Source organism: Dipteris shenzhenensis, chromosome 31, assembly GCF_047967505.1.
Source record: "Dipteris shenzhenensis isolate YYH24624 ecotype China chromosome 31, Dip_SZ_1.0, whole genome shotgun sequence".
Classification (NCBI taxonomy): Eukaryota; Viridiplantae; Streptophyta; class Polypodiopsida; order Gleicheniales; family Dipteridaceae; genus Dipteris; species Dipteris shenzhenensis.
Window position 1 is genome coordinate 19,689,507 of NC_141626.1, and position 7,446 is coordinate 19,696,952.

Sequence of the window (7,446 nt, forward strand, 5' to 3'; positions counted from 1 at the left end):
CACAGTCAGATTATTGTGGGACCCTACACAAAAGTCTATGAAGTTGCTGTTAGATGATTTAGTATTTTCATTCTTGATGTGAAATGGTTTAGAACTCTCTACAAGGGTACCAATGCTTTAGTTAGAAAGGATAGTAGTGCTCTCTTTGCCTTAGACTCCACCAAATTGTGGACCAATGAAAGTGATACTTTTTTTCTTCTGAAGAATACATGAGTGTTTTGTTCTCAAACTTGGTGTAAATACTCTGATATATTTTATCTTTCAAATGATAAAACTTGTAGCAAAAAATTATTTTTAGTCTTATTGCAAACAACGTTCTGTAATTCCATTGGTATGGAAAATTTGTACCAGTGTCATTATATACCAACACTGGTGAAATGACTTCTGATGGTGTTGGAATTTGGTATATATTGACACTATCTTAATGTTGATATATATCGAGGCTAATTAGCATTGGTATAATGACACTAGTACCGACATAAAACCCGCCCATGCACTGTACCGAAGGTTTTTGCACCCATGTGTGCTAAACCGATCAACAAAAAAAATATCAGAAAAGGACGAAGGTCTAGCAATGGGTTTAATATTTTTGTAGACACATGGATTGATTCCTTGCATCCTCATATGGATTTAAGTTTTTTGTAGACATATGGATTAATTCCTTGCATCTACATGATAGCAATCAAGTTATAACGTCCATTATGCAGGCAATCCATAGTGTACATGCAACAAAAGGTCACGTACCATGAATTTTGAGAATACAGGTAGATACTTGTTGGCAAGAGAATAAGAATGTATTGATGTTGTCATTTTTCTCTATGCTAGTTGCTCATCAAATCTTCAATGAGATTAAAGTTGGATTTTTGTACATCGTTTAGGTTTTTAGTACAATCTCAAGAAAGCTAAAACGCAAGGACATGGAGACAATAGATGATTTGATAATGAGATGTGGGAGGCAAATTGGTGGCTACAAGGAAGTACAGTATGCTCCAAGCTCAAAACAATGCAAAAAAAAAAAAATTGAGGAAGAATGTAATTTGTTTTGGCTAGATATTGGTAATGACTTGCATCCAACTTCGGACTTTGGAAATAAATTAGAATTGCTATATACTAATTGTATAAAAAAATAATGGGTTCTAGACCATGAATCGATTTCAAAGCAACCCACAAAATAGTGTCTTGGAAATCAAAGACAAACAAAAGCAAGAAGCACATGAGCAATATTTGGTAGAAAAAAAAGCATATAAAAACCAAGTATTGTGCATATAGAAGCATTTTAAAGGATGCTCGTCAAGGAGAAAGTAGAATGAGATAGCATAAATGAATAATTAGCATAATAATTAGTTTCATATTGAAGTCCATCATATGGCAATACGATGAAACAAATGGTTGGTTGAAGGACTGGGAAAGTAACAAGCACACCCATCATTTTGTGTTGTCTTCCAAAACCATTCAAGAATAATAAAGACAAGGATATGTGAACTAATGGGCATAATACCTTTCAGACATGTGAATCCAATCTATTTGGATGCGCATACAGAGTATCATTCCCATCATATATGGTTTGGATGGTCAAACTCGCCACCACAAACCCCATTTTTCACCAAGTGCACTTAAAAATAGTATTTGAGGTGTGTTATTCGGACGCGCTCATACCTAGACACGATACATTGCATGCATGTCAATCCCACCTACATACATGCCTAAATCGTAGCTACGCTATAGCACATGCGAAGTATTGTGCCCATTGGATATGCTTTGGATGTTCTACGCTTCAGCGCATGCGAATTATTGTGCCCATTGGATATGCTTTGGATGTTGGAAGTGACCATAAACCCTCTTTTCAGAATGACAAATTTAATCATGCTTTTCACTAAGTATGATGTGTTTTTAGATCAAGTAAAAAAACTCTAATTATAATAATAGTTAGTTGTAAAAATATTGAAAAAAAGAGGCATGTAATTTGTAAAAGCTAAATATAATTTTATTTGTAAAAAGGCAAATGATATTAGTATTTAAAAAAATATGATGAATAATATTTGATAAGTTATTTTACATTATATTAATCTTTTAAAAAAATAGTGATTAATATTTGAGGAAGCACCAAGAGGGAGGACTATTTAGTGTAAGAGAAATAATTTATCCGAAGCTCAGACTTTATTAACTAATTTATGGGAGACAAGCGAAGATATTGAAAAGATGGATAAAGGAGTTGATTAACTAAATTATGGGACAATGGGAAGATATTGATGACATGGGATGAAAGAAAAGAGTTGGCGGAGAGTGATAATTAGGGTTATTTAAATAGTTCATGGGATGGTGGGAAGATATTTAAGATATTGGATGAAAGAAAAGAGTTGAGTGAGAATTGAGGAGTGAAAACTCAAAAAGAGTGTTAAAAGAGTTGAGAGAGTTGAGACGCAGGGAAATTTCAAAAAATGGAAGAGAAAGCCTAAACCTAGATCTCATATAAAGGACTCTTCCCCTCACATTCTCACTCATTCCAACTAAAAGAGAAGAGGAAGAAAGAGAGAGAGATCACATCAAGAAGAGCTCACTCCAGTCAATTCCCCTCTTCCCACAAGGATTCTTCCCTCCCCTCTCCTCTCCCCTCCCCTCTTCCTAAACACTCCCTTCGGCACACCCATGGGTGGACTGGAGTCCCCCCCACCCCCTGTTCCCTACCCTCCCCTCTTCCCATTATGATGCAAGGGAGGGAGCTCCTCCCCCTCACCCCCTCCTCCCATTGCCATGCAAGGGGGATCTCTCCCGGTTGCCATGTAGTCGGGAGAGTGAGGGGAGAGAGGGGGAGGAGCTCCCCTCGCCCTCTTAGCTTGCGCACGGCCGCCGTAGCTGCATAGCTGCCCATAAACATGGGAGGGGAGAGGGTCTCCAAGCAAGGGAGGGGAGAGGTGAGACCTCCTCCCCTCTTGGCCTATGTGTTGTCGCAGCCACTCCCAGGTCAGGTGGGAGGGAGGGGCAGGTGGGGGGGAGGGGTATCCCACCCTAAGACACCCGCCCTCTTGGCCTGTGCACAGGGAAGGGGGATCCTCTCCCCTCTTAGCCTGTGCGTGGCCGCAACCATGCATAGGCCAGGTGGGGGGGAGGGGTGCCTCACCATGCTCTCTTGGCTCACGCAGATAGAGGAGGGGAGACCCTCTGCGACCACGGCCACGAGCACGCCAGGTGGGGGGGTGGGACACCTGCCCTATCGCCCTCCTAACTGGTGGGGTGGGGCACTCGCCCTCCTGCCCTCTTGGTCAGGAGAGAGACTTTAGAAAAATGATAAAAAGTAAATTTTAATAAATTTTTGATATATCTAAAAGAAACTTAATTTTGTAAATATATGGATTAAATTTTTTTATTGTTTTTGTAATTTAATTTAGTTAATTTCAAGTCAAAGCTTAACACTTAGGGTAGTCCTTGGTCCTTATGTTCACAAGGCATGGGAGCTAGATAGGACCACTTCAAGTGTTAATGTCTTTGGGCTTTCTCAAAAGAGGGAGATTGCAGGGAGATTATTTTTGTGAATTTTTGTTAAATATGCCTTTAGAGGGATTTAGATGTAGAGGTGTAGGGGACTCTTTTAGTGAATTTTTGTTAATGTATTTAGAGGAATTTAGATGTAGATGGAGATTGTAGGGAGATTTTTTTTGTAAATTTTTATTAATGTTTGTAGAGGGATTTAGATGTAGAGATGTATGAGATTGTTTTATTGAATTTGTGTTAATGTGTTTAGAGGGATTTAGATGTAGAGATATAGGAGATTGTTAGTGATTTTTAATATTGGTATTATAAATAATTTAAAATTCACAATTTGTAATACATTGTTTACCTAAACTTTTTAATCTGTTTTATGTAGTTTTCAAGTCATGGAGAAGTTCATTGAGAACAAGATTAGACAATTTGTCTCTAATGTGACTTTGGATTACCAAGGAAGAAAAGCTAAATGGGAGCTAAACTAGACGATTCAGAAAATATCTGGGACATGAGATGGGTAGGAGAGTTTGGTTTTTGCTTAGATGGAAGGACAAACTATTTTGTGTGGTGTCTACGAAAGATTTTGAACAAAATGAGGAGCCGTGGGGTGCAATATTTGCAAAGAAAGATATGATTTAAACCCATGTAGTGCGAAGGACTATTTTGTGCACACTCATGAAATCAAAGGATGCAGAAGTTGGTGGTGAACGTTTTGTACTTACAATGGAAGATGCTAAACACTTTTCCATGCCACCTCCTGAACCATCACAGTTTCCAGATCTTCAAAATGCATTGGAGGCTCTGGCAAACCTTTGGAAACAATATCTAGAGGTAGAGTCAACTAGAATGCATACAAAAATCATGCTTGAGTACTTTAAGGAAGCATAAAATGCAAGTGGAGTTGATGCACCTCCAAAGGAGACCTCCCATGCAAAAGATGATGCACTCAAGAAAATGAAGAGCCAAAAGTCTTACTTGCACATCAATTCAAGAGGATAGAAGAGCACGAAAGAAGGTCCAATGCGGTCATGGTGCAACCCCTTAAAAATAAACCACATCGTCGAATGTAGAGGGCTCGCACTTCAAGAGTGGTTGTACTAGCTACAAGCACTCCAATCACGAGTAATCGAAAAAGACGTCACTCGTCGGCGTCAAAAGAACAAAGGAAAATGCAAGAAAAAGAAGAGAACTTGCACGATAAGGAAGACGAAGTGACATCAATAAAAGCTTTAAATCTTCGTCTTAATGAGGCAGTTACTTAAGATGATAGCAAATATATTTGGGATCACTTACTCTATCCCGTGAATGTGGAATTAGTGGGGACGGCTGGCCTTTATACAAATAGCAAGATACTTGATAAATCCTTCGCCCCAACAAAAATCTTCAATGCACTGATAGGTGGAAGGACACTAGTAACAACCAATCTAGTTCTCCGTCCAACTCTTTTTGTACCTCATAGAATGGCTATGGATAAAGATATTGCTTTGAGTAGTCCTAGAGTTTTCCAACAAGAAGCCTTCACCAACTTTCTTTGGAACAAGAATTTCAGGGTTATGTGTTGGTACATCTGATGTAGATGTACTGCATGGACATCTAGTGAGGCAAGCCAAGAATGATTTTTTAATACATTGCCGATTTGAGCCTATCGATGATCGGCATTTTGCATATGCATGTAATAGCCTCGCTAGAGAAGCACTCCACGAATGAAGAATTACCCAAGAGACTTTCAAAAGGGTTCCTGAGTTTCATGCTTATACCGCAATGATATGCATCTCTGATTGCGAGTATAAATATCTGACTAAGTCAGAAAGACTCAATCATGATTCTATGGCCTTGCAAAATATCACATCAACATCGAAGATGCTAAGGAAGTCGAGAACCTTATGGAATACTTGTGGGAGGCCTAGAACCACTCTACAAAGAACCCCCAATAAGGAAGAAGCTACAAAGTTGGTCCAATTCTACACATGCCTAAGTGTGGTTGTACCAAGGCAAGCAGGAGAGAACTGACATAATGACAAGCTTCAAGGTGGTAAGGGATAGATATCTGGACTACACAATCATTATATTTCGTCTTGATAATGCACGTTCTTTCAAATACTTGGAGTGTGTAATGCATGCAAAAGGTGAGATATCACTTACGAAGCACCAGCTTTTATTACCAAAAAGGCCAAAAATAATGATAAAAAAGAGGTGACTGGATGTGGAGACTAGTAAGGTACCTTCCGAATACCTATGCATCTATGGAAATGGAGAAAATCCATGGAGGAGTGCATCAATTTGTAGGTAAAGCACGATGCAGTGGATAGTACTGTAAAGTATCTACTCTCCGCCGAGAAGCACATTCCCATAAGTCAATGTAAGATTGACAACCTATTTGTCAAGCAAATGGCAGCTGCTTTACCCTCATCCAAGGAGAAAGCATGGGCACTTAAGTGGGTCAAGGTGCAAGAAGACGGCGGATCAGGAGCAATTACCACAATGATGAAAAAGGATATTCCACAACAAGTGCAGGTATATGCAGAGAAGCTCATAAATGAGCATCGAATGAGGATTACAAGTAAAAAGCACCACATCTTCCAATTCAAAGAAGACATAATTTTTGAATTAGGAAAGCAGGTGGAATTTAAGGGAGCGACTTCCTAAGTGATGATACAGCATGGAGCATGCCTCATCTCTTTTTCATTGATGAAATACTACCAATAGATATCTCACAATATATTGATAGAATATTGCATACCAAAATTACCAAAGTGGGATTATGCAATATTGTCGTATTTGTTGTGAGTAAAGAGAATGATGAAGCCATGCTGCATATTTTACAAAATTAGTATGACAATGAGCTCAAAATATATTGGTGTGTATGCAATAAGAAAAGATAAAAGAGAATATGGCTTGAAGATATAAACTTTTGAATCCTTCATCGTGTTCATGAAGACTATTCACTTTGACCTACAAAGTAATGTCAGAGGTAGTGCGAAGCGATTGCATCTCATGCTTGAAGAGTAGGCCACTCCTAAATACCATCAGTGACAAACCGCTTTACTATTCGAGTCCATCTAAAAGTGGTGGTTTGTTGCTTAATATGATGGAATTTTTACAGCCACTAGGATGGGAGGTCACCTTGATTCAGATGGGATATTTGTTTGAAGATCTTCTCAGAAAAGGATACTGTGTGACTTGCACCCATCCAACACAAGAATATGTCGATTTGTGGGACTGAGTGTCCCCACAAAGTTTTGAAAGGGCTTCAAATGATAGGTGAAAAATACGAGCAGCATCAAGGCAGCCTTAGGTTGAATGGCCATGCAACTCTTGGCTTGACACTCCCTCTTGCAGTTCCCTCTGAAGATTTACAAATTCAAAATGGCTTCACCTGCTGCATTGACAATATAGCACATAATTGTCATCCACTCATGGGCTTTGGGTATCAACTCTTTCAAATCTCTGCTCCCTTTCTTGGCCAAAACATGGATTCCTCCTACCCTTCCCGCTTGGCAATCACTCTCATCACAATTCCAAAGGCACTCAAGAGTGTTGTCGTACAACAAAGCAAACTTATCATAGAACTTACCCAATAGTCATGGGTCCAAGTTCATGTCCCTTTGTAGTCCATGAGCCACCCTTAACACAAGGTCAGAGTTTCACCAGCCCTTATAGGAATGCCCTTCACAAAAGGGATGTGCCTCATCTCATAGATTTCAGCCACCTTCACTTTCAGATCATGAAGTATGAGAGGATGAGTAGCATTTGAATTTTTGTGTACCAATTCAGTGATCAGTTTCTCCTCTGCATTGCTAAGCACAAGGCCAAGGCATCTCCTCCAAGTTTGGGTTCTACCATCCAACCAAATAGCAAGGGAAGACGGGGCCCATGCCATACATGTGGGCATCAGCTCTCAAGGACTACATTCCTACTTCAACCTCTCCCATTTCATCATGCATTTGTCAATAGTCCTTTGTCAAG